This window comes from Arachis hypogaea, chromosome 18 (assembly GCF_003086295.3).
Source record: "Arachis hypogaea cultivar Tifrunner chromosome 18, arahy.Tifrunner.gnm2.J5K5, whole genome shotgun sequence".
NCBI classification, from domain to species: domain Eukaryota; kingdom Viridiplantae; phylum Streptophyta; class Magnoliopsida; order Fabales; family Fabaceae; genus Arachis; species Arachis hypogaea.
Window position 1 is genome coordinate 39,403,961 of NC_092053.1, and position 13,827 is coordinate 39,417,787.

Consider the following 13,827-nt stretch of genomic DNA (forward strand, 5'->3'; position numbering starts at 1 on the left):
TCAAAAAAAAAAGGGAAAAAATATATATAATATAAATAAATAAATAAGGGGACAAAATTACCCCAATGTTAAGTTAGTGAAAAATCAATGCACATGTGATAAATTAAAAAGAAAAAGTTGATACATGAGTATGTGATGTAAAAATGGGAATTTTGGGTAGCTAGGCATGAACTAGAGTTATATATAGTATATGTATGTTAGGTGAAAGCTTAGGTTAATTAAAGATTCAATTTATAAAGCTCACTTAGCCATATATATACCTTTACCCTTACCTTAGCCCCATTACAACCTTGAAAAAGACCTCATGATGTTTGCATTGGTATGCTAAATATTTGTTGATTGGTTAGATGAAGAACAAGGTTTAGAAAGCATGACTAGGGAAGAGTAGAGTGATTGACCCTAGACACTTGAGAGATTAGAGTGCATATACACTTCCTGTGAGGGTTCAATGCTTGATTCTATGTTCCCTGCTTTCATGAGCTATCTTCTTACAAGTTTACTTGTCTTTTATTGTATAATTTGAATTAGTGGAATTTGATTTATGTTTGTCTTGGAGAACTTATTTATTTTTAACCAAGTAGGTAGAAGCATTTCACATTTAGTTGCATTCATATAGATAGGATTGCATTTCATACTTTCTACCATTCCTCTTCATCTTTATAGCTTCTCTTGAACTTAGCATGAGGACATGCTAGTGTTTAAGTGTGGGGAGGTTGATAAACCACTATTTTATGGTTTATCTTGTGCTCAATTGAGTGGATTTTATCAACTCTTTACCCACTTATTCATATTATTTGCATGGTTTTACATTTACCTTCCTAATTATGTGCTTTGATTGAAAACATGCTTCTTTGGTCTTAATTTTGATATGTTTAATCCTCTCTTATCACCATTAGATGCCTTGATATGTGTGTTAAGTGATTTCAGAGATTACAGGGCAGGAATGGCTCAGAGGACGGAAAGGAAGCATGCAAAAGTGGAAGGAATACAAGAAGTTGGAGAACTTGCTAAGCTGTCCAACCTGACCTCTTTGCACTCAAACAGCTATAACTCTAGCTACAGAGGTCCAAACGATGCGGTTCCAGTTGCGTTGGAAAGCTAACGTCCGGGGCTTCGATTTGATATATAATATGCCATAGTTTCCCTTAAGCTAGATGACGCGACCGCGTGCTCTATGCAGCCGCATCGCAGTGACAAAAATCAGCGTGTTTGAATTCGCAACCAGCGAATTCTGGGCTGTTTCTGACCCAGTTTGCGGCCCAAAAAATACAAATTAGAGGCTATAAAGTGGGAGAATGCATCCATTCAACGGAGAAGCTTTCATAATACACAATTTTAGGATTTAGATGTAGTTTTTAGAGAGAGAGGTTCTCTCCTCTCTCTTAGGATTAGGATTTAGGATTTCTCTTAGTTTTAGGAGCGACTCTCAATCATAGGTTCTTTATTTTTATTTATTTTCCCAATTTAATTTATGAACTTTTCCATGTTATGATTTGAATATTTTATATAATTTGAGGTATTTCAGACTTATGATTGCTCTCTTTAATTTATTAATGCTCTGTGCTCATCCAAGTTATTTTCATTCAAGTAGACTTTCTTCCCTTTTGGCTTTGGTTGAATCAGTGGAAACACTTGAGTTATCAAACTCATTGTTGATTGGAAATTGGAATTCTTCAAGAATTAATTCGAGTTCCAATAACTCTAGCCTTTTCCAAGGAAAGACTAGGACCTGAGGAATAAAAATTAATTCATCCACTTAACTTACCTTTATAGTTAGAGGTCAACAAAGTGGGAGAAAAATCCAATTCTCATTACAATTGATAAGGATAACCAGGATAGGACTTCCTGTTTTCATACCTTGCCAAGAGTTTATTTTATAGTTATTTATTTATTTTATTCTCCTTATGCAACATACTGCTCCCTAATTTCTAAAACCTCTAATTTACAAACTCATAACCAATAATAAGAACATACCTCCCTGCAATTCCTTGAGAAGACGACCCGAGGTTTAAATACTCGGTTATCAATTTTAAAGGGGTTTGTTACTTGTGACAACCAAAATATTTGTAAGGTTGATTGCTTGGTTTAGTAACTATACTTGCAACGAGAGTTTTCTATAACCTCTAAACCATCAATCTTTAGTTATTCTGGACCGACATGATAAAGTCGGCCCAAACCAAACAAGTTATAAAAAGTAATCTATAAAAGAGACCTGACCAAGGTCCAAGAAAATAGATTACTAGAAATAACTTAGAAGGGACCGACATGATAAAGTCGGCCCAAACCAAACAAGTTATAAAAGATAATCTATAAAAAGAGACCTGACCAAGGTCCAAGAAAATAGATTACCAGAAATAACTTAGATCGAACCGACATGATGAAATCGGCTTCCAACCAATTATTACTAGAAAATAATCCATTAAAAGAGACCTAACAAAAGGTTCAAACAAAATGGATTACTAGAAATAAACCTCAGGCCAAGAAAAGAATACGGCCGATAGAAGACACGCAAGTTGGATCCAGAAAATCCACGATCTCAAAAGAACCATAAGTATGAAAATACAAAGGCAAGTAAAAGAGGTCGGACAAACAAAGTTCCAACACTCCCAAAAAACCTAGAAGGTATCAGATAGGTGCAGACAAGCATATTACGAAAAGAACAAGTTATAATAATAACAAGAACTCAAGAGGCCACCAAAAGTCAGCCCCAAGAGCTTGAGAAACTACTTTGTTTTTTCAAAAAAGTTGTTAACAGAAAAGCAACTAAAGGTGTCCAGCAGTTAAAAACCACAAGTTACAAAACATAAAAAGTTCAGAGCCCACAAGCCAGGCTATATACAAAAATATCCAGAATAATCATAGAGGATCCAAAGAGTTCCCAGTCACAGCATCACGAGGTGAAGGAGGACGAGTCTGAAGAGGCACCGCATCTACCGTCCCATCATCCCGGTTCAGGACCTGACAATCAGAATCCGACTCAGGATGACCCACCTCAGCTGAAGGAGTTGAAGAAGTCGGCACAACAGAAACTTTGGCAGCAGGCACAGGAGGAAGCTCGACATCGTCATCATCAGGGTCATTAGGGACAATTTTACCATCCCTCACAATGTTGTCCAAGCTGAAGAGAGTAAGGTCGAGCTCGGGCGCAAGAACTCGAACCTGCTCCTTCAAGTACTCAGAAGCAGCATTTACGCTGCCTACAAGATGACCCTGGAGCTCGGCATAATTAGCTCGGGCAGACTCCAAATCCTCCCTAAGACCCATCATCTCCCTGTAAGTCGTGACATAACTCTCCTTGTGCTTCAGCGCCATGTCTTCAGACAACTTGGCAGAAGCCGCCAAAGCAATAGCCCGAGTTTTCTCACCCTCCAACTCCTTTTCCAACTTGGCCACCTTCACCTCAATCTTCTCCTTTAAACCCTTAATCCGGTCATATTCCGACTTGGCCTCTAGCATAAAAGCCTTTGTAGCGCGAACAGGAACATCCTGGGCAGTCCAAAACAACGCTACCCCCATATGTGCCATTTTTATGCTGCTCCGAGTAATGAAGTCCAAATGATGGAGGATAGAGACATTGTCAGTAGGGACAACACCATAAAGGGCGATCTGTTGATCAACAAATCCAACAGCATCAAAGTCGGGGGCATCCAGATTGAAAGGCTCGACAGTCCTCTATTTTTTCGAAAGAGGAGCGACATGTGGAAGAGAAGTAGTAGCAGAAGTCAGGGGAGGATCAATGATGAGAGGAACTTTTGCGTGGTCTAGAAATTTGCGGATAAATCCTCGTTGCAAGTATAGTTTCTAAACCTTCAAAAGTCCTTTCATACAAACGTTTTGGTTGTCACAAGTAACAAACCCCTTTGAAATTGATAACCGAGTATTTAAACCTCGGGTCGTCTTCTCAAGGAATTGCAGGGAGGTATGTTCTTATTATTGGTTATGAGTCTTGTAAGGTAGGGGTTTTAGAAAGTAGGGAAGCAGTATGTTGAATGATAAGAAAAATAAAATAATAATAATAAAATAAACTCTTGGCAAGGTATTAGAACTGGAGGTCCTATCCTTATCAATTGTGATGAAATTTAGATTCTAATCTCACTTTGTTAACCTCTAACTATGAAGGTAGATCAAGTGGATTAATTAGTTTAATCCTCAGGTCCTAGTCAATTCCTATGGAAAGACTAGAGTTATTGGAGCAACTCCCAATTTCAATCACTGCTTTATTGACAGCTCAAGCGTTACCAATTACTTAACCAAAGCCAAAAGGAAGAAAATATCTAAATTAAAAAGCATCAATATAAATAAAGCAAAGCAAAATTAAATCTGAAAATACCTCAAATTGCATTAACAAAAGAAATTAAATCTGGCATAGATGTTCATAAATTGAATTGAGAAAATAAATAAAAAGAACATTGAACCTGGGATTGAGAGTCACTCCTAAAACTAAGAGAAATCATAAATCCTAATTCTAAGAGAGAGGAGAGAACCTCTCTCTCTAAAACTATATCTACTCCTAAAATTGTAAATATGAGAGCCTGTTTATGAATGGATGCATTTCCCCACTTTATAGCCTCTAATCTGTGTTTTCTGGGCCGCAAACTGGGTCAGAAATAGCCCAGAATTCGCTGGTTGCGAATTTGAAATATGCTGATTTTTCGTCACTGCGATGCGGCTGCATGGAACACGCGGTCGCGTTGCCTAGCGTCAAGGCAACTATGACATATTATATATCAAATCGAAGCCCCGGACGTTAGCTTTCCAACGCTATTAGAACCGCATCATTTGGACCTCTGTAGCTAAAGTTATAGCTGTTTGAGTGCGAAGAGGTCGGGCTGGACAGCTTAGCAATTTCTCCAACTTCTTGTATTCCTTCCACTTTTGCATGCTTCCTTTCCATTCTCTGAGCCATTCCTGCCCTGTAATCTCTGAAATCACTTAACACACATATCAAGGCATCTAATGGTGATAAGAGAGGATTAATATTAGCAAATATAAGGCCAAAGAAGCATGTTTTCAATCATAGCACAAATTCTGGGAAGGAATTGTAAAACCATGCAAATAGTATGAATAAGTGGGTAAAGAGCTGATAAAATCCACTCAATTGAGCAAAAGATAAACCATAAAATAGTAGTTTATCAACCTCTCCACACTTAAACATTAGCATGTCCTCATGCTAAGCTCAAGAGAAGCTATAAAGGGGTGAAGATGAATGATAGAATGTATGAAATGCAACTTATCTATATGAATGCAACTACATGCAGAATATTTCTACCTACTTGGTTAAAAATCAATAAATCTTCCAAGAACATATATGAACTGGATTTCACTAATTCAAATCATGAAAATGAAGTACAAATAGACTTGCAAGAAGAAAATAGCTCATGAAAGCAGGGAACAAGGAATTGAGCATCGAACCCTCACTGGTAGTGTATACACTCTAATTACTCAAGTGTTTAAGGTTCGATTCTCTCAATTCTCTACTAACCTTGCTTTCTAAGGCTTGCTCTTCATCTAACAATCAACACAAATTTAATGCACAGATACACATATCAAGAGGTCTTTTAAGGGTTGTAATGGGGTTAGGGTCAAGGTAGGATTGTATTTGGTCAAGTGGACTAAAATCTGAATCCTTAATTAACTTAAACTTTCCACCTAACTTTAGACAATCCATGTAATCATAATACCACATCTAACTATCCATTAACCATGTTTTCCACATATTCATGCATTCTAATTTCAAGTACAGTACATATGCATTGCTTTCACCATTTACTTTGGGGCATTTTGTCCCCTTTTTATTATTTGCTCTTTTTTTTCTTTTCTTTTTCTCACTTTTTTTTTTTGAATGCATGAATCATGTTTTAAACATTTCTTTCACAGTTTCATAAAGATATATAATACCCAATTCTTAAACCAATTGTTTCCAAACCCATTTTTTTCCACACTTAATTCATGAGCACTTTCACTAGTCTAAGCTAACCAAGGATTCAAATTAAGGACATTATTATTTTCCGCTTAGAGTTAATGATGTGCTAAAGTAAAGAACAAATTGGTAAAATAGGCTCAAATTGGTTTGCAAAGGATAATGAAAGGTAAGGCCATATGGGTATGTAAGCTTAGTGAAACAAAGGCCTCAATCATGTAAGTGCATGCATACATCAAACCATGGAAATATAGAATTAAGCAAGACAAAGATCACAATTTTAGAGAGAATATAAAAACACACACTAAAAATAAATTATTGGTTGATAAAATGCAACCAATTCAAATAGGTTCAAAAAATCTCACAGGTTTTGTGTGTTCGAGCTCTAAACCATGTTCCAGTATAATATTTCTTCAAATTTTATTCAAATTAGTGAAATTCTCTAAAAATTTTCTTGAAAAAGAAAATATTACTTTAACCAAGTGGTAAAATATGCAAAAAAAATCAAACAAATATGCAATCAAACATGCAAAGCAACAATGAACAAACAAATAAAATAAAAAATTTGGTGTTGAGTCAAGATTCTTAGGCTCCCGGGGTGTTGGATGTCAGAACAGATTCCAGGATCCCAAACCTTGCTTTTGCACCCGTCTTCTTGTTGATCATCATGATTCCATCCGGGTGGTTCAGCCTTAGAATTCTCACTGAGGCGTCCAAACAACTTCCTAGACCCATTCAGTTGAGCTTTACACCAACCCTTGCATTTAAACTTTGAGTATGCAACCATGTTGAACCTTGCTTGACAACTCCAACCACTAACCATCGTCCTCTTACTCTTAATACCACAAAGAGCTCTAAGTTGACCATCCGTCTCCAGTAGCCCATATTCAAGTGGAATTAGAAAGCTAAGGGATATGAATTTTACCCACTTGAATGTTGTGAAGGATGATGGCAACTTAGGGGGAGGGGTCTCCAATAACTTTGGTAAGGTGATTCTAAGCTCCACTCCCTTGTGCTCTTTGACAACTTCCACCTCTTTGCAAGCTTCTTCAATTTCAACCTCTTCCTCTTGGTAGCTTTCTTCCAATTCAATCTCTTCTTCATTGCTTACCGAGGGCATGGGAGGCTGTGCTTCTTCTTCTTTAATCTCCATCTCTTGATCGACCTCTTCCAAGTTCTTAATCATGATATGCCTTGGAGGTTGTACACCCTCCTCAGCATCAATTTCAATCGCCTTGGAAGGAGGTTCTATAACCTGACTTTCCCATGGAGGTTCAGCATCTCCTAAGTCTGCAACCACTTCTTCTTCTTTGATAATTACAGCTTTCTCCACTTGTTCCAGTACAAAGTCATGCTCCGTACTGTCCACTTGAGTTTCTAATATCTCCTTCATGCTACGTTCTTCATTAGATTGCCCACATGAAGCCATGGGAGCACTTTGAGTGTCCGAGCGTCGGGAACCTAATTGACTTATCGCTTGATTTAGTTGATATAGAGTTGCATGAAATCGATCTGCTGCTTCCTTGAGATGATCCCTTGATTCTTCCTTCACTAATTCTTCAACCACTCCTTCGACTTCAAGGGTTTTTACTACCTTCACCTTTAGGGCCTCCTCTAGCTCCTTATGAAGTATGGATTCGCGAAGATGATTCCTTCTCTCTTGTTCCATGTCAATAGCATCATTGAGATCATGTTGCTCTTGGATTGATGGATGTGGGTGCTCTTCCATGGATGGTGGTGATGGGATAGAGAGATCATTCTGTGGTTGACAAGGAAGTGCACTAGAGCTTGAGGGTTGATTGTTGAAGGTATTTGGTGGTCCGATTTGGGTGAAGAGAGCTTGTATAGTAGAGTTTAGTTCGGCAAGTGCTTTCTCCATGGAGGTTTGGGGTGGATAGGAGGGTTCATTTGGTTCATAGGGTGGTTGGTATGGTGGATACGGGTTAGGGTCATATGGAGGTGAATGGTTGTAGGTGGCTTGTGAGTATGGTGGTTCAAAGCTGTGTTGAGGAGAGGGTTTATAGGCATATGGTGGTGGTTGTTGATAGTCCATTGGAGGTGGTTGTTGCCATGAGGGTTGATCAAATCCTTGTGGCTCCTCCCATCTTTGATTGTTCCAACCTTGATGCCTGTTCTCATTGTAATTTTTTCTTCCTGCAACATAATTGTAACCAGACTCATAGCCAAAGGAGTGAGAGTTCATAGTAGCAAAATAAAAATTAAAAATGAAAATAAAAACAAATTTAGATTAAAAGGTTATTAAATTTTAAATTTGAAAATTAAATTTTAAAATTTGAATTTTAAATTTTAAAATTTGAAAAATTGAAATTTTGAATTTTTAAATTTTTGAAATTTGAAAAATTAAATTCTAAAATTTGAAATTTAAATAATGAATTTTGAAATTTGATTTTTGAAATAAGATAAGATAAGATTTTGAAAAAGATATGATTTTTGAAAAAGATTTAAATTTTGAAATTTGAGATTTTAATTTTTAATTATTAAATTTGAATTTTTAAAATTGAAATTTGTTTGAAATTTGAAATTTGAAATTTTGAAATTTAAATATTGAAATTTGACTTTTGACTTTTAAATTTTGAGTTTTTTGAATTTAATGAGGAAAGAGAAAAATAATAAAATGACACCAAACTTAAAATTTTTTAGATCAAAATGAAGAAAACAACTAAGAACAACTTGAAGGTTAAGATGAACACGAAGAACAAATTTTTGAAAAAAAAAAATTAATAACTAAATAAAAACCAATAACCTCTTAATTTATGAAAAAGCAAAAATAAAAACAAAAATAGAAACAAATAAACAAGTAAAAAGCAAATATTTACAATAACCAATAATAAAGCACACGTTTGCAATTCCCCGGCAACGGCGCCATTTTGATGAGAGGAACATTTGCGTGGTCTAAAAATTTGCGGATAAATCCTCGTTGCAAGTATAGTTTCTAAACCTTCAAAAGTCCTTTCATACAAACGTTTTGGTTGTCACAAGTAACAAACCCCTTTGAAATTGATAACCGAGTATTTAAACCTCGGGTCGTCTTCTCAAGAAATTGCAGGGAGGTATGTTCTTATTATTGGTTATGAGTCTTTTAAGGTAGGGGTTTTAGAAATTAGGGAAGCAGTATGTTGAACGATAAGAAAAATAAAATAATAATAATAAAATAAACTCTGGGCAAGGTATTAGAACTGGAGGTCCTATCCTTATCAATTGTGATGAAATTTAGATTCTAATCTCACTTTGTTACCCTCTAACTATGAAGGTAGATCAAGTGGATTAATTAGTTTAACCCTCAGGTTCTAGTCAATTCCTATGGAAAGACTAGAGTTATTGGAGCAACTCCCAATTTCAATCACTGCTTTATTGACAGCTCAAACGTTACCAATTACTTAACCAAAGCCAAAAGGAAGAAAATATCTAAATTAAAAAGCATCAATATAAATAAAGCAAAGCAAAATTAAATCTGAAAATTCTTCAAATTGCATTAACAAAAGAAATTAAATCTGGCATAGATGTTCATAAATTGAATTGAGAAAATAAATAAAAAGAACATTGAACCTGGTATTGAGAGTCACTCCTAAAACTAAGAGAAATCATAAATCCTAATCCTAAGAGAGAGGAGAGAACCTCTCTCTCTAAAACTACATCTACTCCTAAAATTGTAAATATGAGAGCCTGTTTATGAATGGATGTATTCCCCCACTTTATAGCCTCTAATCTGTGTTTTCTGGGCCGCAAACTGGGTCAGAAACAGCCCAGAATTCGCTGGTTGCGAATTTCAAACATGCTGATTTTTCGTCACTGCGACGCGGCCGCATGAAGCACGCAGTCGCGTCGCCTAGCATCAGGGAAACTATGGCGTATTATATATCAAATCGAAGCCCCGGATGTTAGCTTTCCAACACAATAGAAACTGCATCATTTGGACCTTTGTAGCTAAAGTTATAGCCATTTGAGTGCGAAGAGGTCAGGCTGGACAGCTTAGCAATTTCTCCAACTTCTTGTATTCCTTCCACTTTTGCATGCTTCCTTTCCATCCTCTGAGCTATTCCTGCCCTGTAATCTCTAAAATCACTTAACACACATATCAAGGCATCTAATGGTGATAAGAGAGGATTAATATTAGCAAATATAAGGCCAAAGAAGTATATTTTCAATCATAGCACAAATTCTGGGAAGGAATTGTAAAACCATGCAAATAGTATGAATAAGTGGGTAAAGAGTTGATAAAATCCACTCAATTGAGCACAAGATAAACCATAAAATAGTGGTTTATCAATCAACCAGGTGAACCTGAGGAGTAGGGATCATCCTCTTCGATCCAGGAGAGCTTGGCACAGACTGTTTAGTAGGAACCCGGGAGGACCCTTCCCCAGCCACCTTGGCCGAGATGTTTTGGGCCGCTGTAGCCTTCCTTGCCTTTTTAAAGGCCTTCATAGAGTCGTTATTCTTGGCCATCTCTGAAAAACAAAAGAAACCATAGAAGCAGGTTACAAACTGGGAAAAGAAGGAAGCAAAGTAAAAATAAAGCAAAATATAATAAAGACCCAGAACAGTTCGGACAAGGGATAGATTCCCCAAAAACTTCTTGGTATCAAGATAGGGAGGTTCCCCCCAAATATCCTCCAAGACATTTACAAAAGCCTGCTCGACCTCGTCCAATATCTCCCAAGTATACCTAGACACTACTACATTCTTCTGCCATTCCAAGGGAAAGCGGGGCTCGCTATTCTCATCCAAAAAGAAAGGACGAGCTCCTTCAACATCTCGAATCTTAAAAAAGTAATTCTTAAAATCCCTAAAAGACTCATCATACATGGAAAAAACTGTGTCCCTGGGCAGACCTAAAAGAAATCCAAGAAGCCTTCTTTTTGGTAGTCCCAGGCTTGGTCAACACAAAAAGGTACAGAAAGAGAGTTTGAGAAGGTGTAACATCAAATTCTTGACAAACTAACTGAAAAATCTTGATGAAATCCCAAGAATTCGGATGAAGCTGAGATGGGGCCACATTACACGACCATAACAGGTCGGTCTCAAAAGGAGTGAAGGGAAAGGTGATGTTCATCTGGCTAAAAAAGAAGTCGTATGCATAAAAAAAGGGGTGCACCCCTGGGTCGGAACAGGGAAGCAAACCCTTTTATCAGAATCAGGTGCTACCAATCATAGTTGTTCTCTTGATCCCTACTACTACAGATTCGATGATGTTTCCTAAGCTCCACACAGAATTCAGAGTTAGCTAGAGAAACACACTGCAACACAAGGGAGTCCAACCATTCGGACATTCCCTCAGGAACCTTAGAAGACGCCTCGACAATATTTTTGCGAGAAGACATGGCCAACTAGTCCTACAAACAAGAAAAGAAAAAATATTACTAACCAAAAATAGCTCGGACAAATATGACTAAGAGCAACACAAACAGCAAAAAGGACACCCCAAGACCCACACCAAAGATCCAGGGGCATCCTTTGGAGGCAATTTTGGAACAAGGACTCAGAAAAATCTACAAGCCTACATCTCTACACCTCCTAACAAGAAAATAACCCTTTTTCAACAAAGGCGACACTCCGAGAAGAAAGCTACAAAATTCAAAAAGCCATCAAAAGAAGCCATCTTTCAACAAAACTACTAAGGCAGCTGTCAACATCAAAACAGATCAAAATCACCAAAAGACGCAATCCTTTTCCAAAGAATCAAACAGTTTCATCATCCCAAAATTCCAAAAATGGTGACGCAAAATTGAGGCAATAACAACATTCAAAACCCTAAAAAAGCATCAACTATCAGGGAAAACGCCAAGAGGCGTACATAAATCGAAAGGAACTCCAAAAAACATGCATCACAGCAACAATCAAGCATGACGACACAAAAAGATTCAAGCTTTCCAAACATAAATTCAAGCAGGACCAAAACTTTTCCATAAAATAAAACAATCCAAGTAGGAAGAAGAACAGTAAAAGAAGAAAGAAAGAAACATACCTGAAAAGGGGAAGAGACGATGAACATTGAGAAGATGAAGCAATAGCGAGGCCAAAGGTCACCCTCCGAAAGAACAAAACAGTCACTAACGGTGCCACAAGTAGAAGCGCGATAGCGTAAAAGATGAAGAGTCCTAGGCAAACCAGAAAATAGAAGGGCGAAAAAATGGAGTTACAGTGAGCAAGAGAGAAGAAGAAACGGAAGCCAAATCTTTGAGAAAAGTAAAAAATCAAAGTGAAGAAAGGGGGAAAAAAGCAAAGGGAAAAATTAATGGGTTATTAAAACCCTCGCACGTTCCCAAGATAGAAAGACGAGCATTTCAAAGGAACGAAAGGAACGCCTGTTTCAAAAAATCAAGGAAAAACGTTCCGCATTCAAAGGGAAGCTCTACAAAGAAGAAGTCGACAAAATACTCGAGTTCAGCTTCACCAGAGAAGGATCGAAGTCCTAAAACTAAAGGACTCGACCTCAAAAGGAAGGCCGTACTCGAGCAGGAGCACTGTTCATACCCCAGGTCGAGCTGTTCGACCCGGGTTTCTTAACGACAAGTCGACCGACCTCTTTAGGTCAGGACAATCCGACCTCTTCTCAAATAGCTCGGCCAAATCACCAGGAAAGCCCAAAAAGGGCCCAACAGAGGAACACACCCCAAATCCTAAGGCAGTCCAAGCCTAAAGAGATAAGGGCGATTCCCTTGAAGATAAGATGACCTCACTCAAAGATAAGATAAGATATGATAACTATTATAAATACACTGGAGCACCCAGGTATAACTCATACTCTGATTATACAAAATACCTGCTTAATACCCTTGCTAACTTAAGCATCAGAGTCCCTTGCAGGTACCACCACCCTCTGGTGACAAAGGATCAGCAGCGTAGCCAGTCCAACAAGTCGGATACGGCCACTCCGGCCGCTATCCACCAGCCGGACACGTCAGCTCTGACCAGCACAGAAGATCTCATCCGAGATTGACCTACAGTTTCAGGTAACCCTCGGAACAATTACTCTCCCTCAGCTCTCCCCTTCTTTCCTCCAATTCCAATACTCCACTTTCTCCCTCTTGTTCTAATTCATACTCTATCTCTTCTTCTTTCCCTTGAGGCTCTACATTCTCCTCTTCACTCCATTCTTTAGTTGATCATTCACATTCTTCAAGAGAAGTGACTTGATCGGATGAGCGTAAGAGGACTAAGCAGTTCACCGCTTCGGCTATGGTTGCCACAAATTGCCCTTGTGTCCTTCGGAATCCTTCTTGCTCTTGGAGAAAGGCTTGAAGGTCTAGTTGGTCTTGGGCCAAGGGTGGGAAAGCTTCATATTGGGGTGAAAAATGAGATTCATAATTTGGAAGAAAGGTTGTATATGTGGGAGGTGACTCATGTTGGCAAGTGTTTAGAGGTAGTATGTAAGATGGTGGTTGTTGGTATTGGTGTGGTGTTTGAAAATGTGGTGATTGAGGGTTATGTTGAGGATATGGGTTATAGGCATATGGTAGTGGAGGTGTATAATCAAAGTGAAGTCCACCATATCCTTGGGTTGGGTATGTGCATTGGGAAGGGTATGGCTCATTGTAATATAGAGGAGGTGGCTCCTTCCAAAATTGATGCTCCAATCCCATGATGCAATCCAAAATTGAGGTTATCAAGCCCTACAAAATAAGCACAACCAAACTCTAAACCAAGAGGGTGATAACTCATAGAGAAAATAGAAAATAAAAACTAAAGACATCAAGTAACAAAAGAAACAAAATCCTAATTAATAGCAAAAACAAGGAAACAACCCAAAAAGTATCTATTCACACTATTCACATATTTACAACAACCAAAATATAGCACTCATGACGCTAGCTCCCCGGCAACGGCGCCAAAACTTGATGCGAGCAAAATCGTCAGTTAAGAATTCGTTCTCGGTAAAGGAGAAA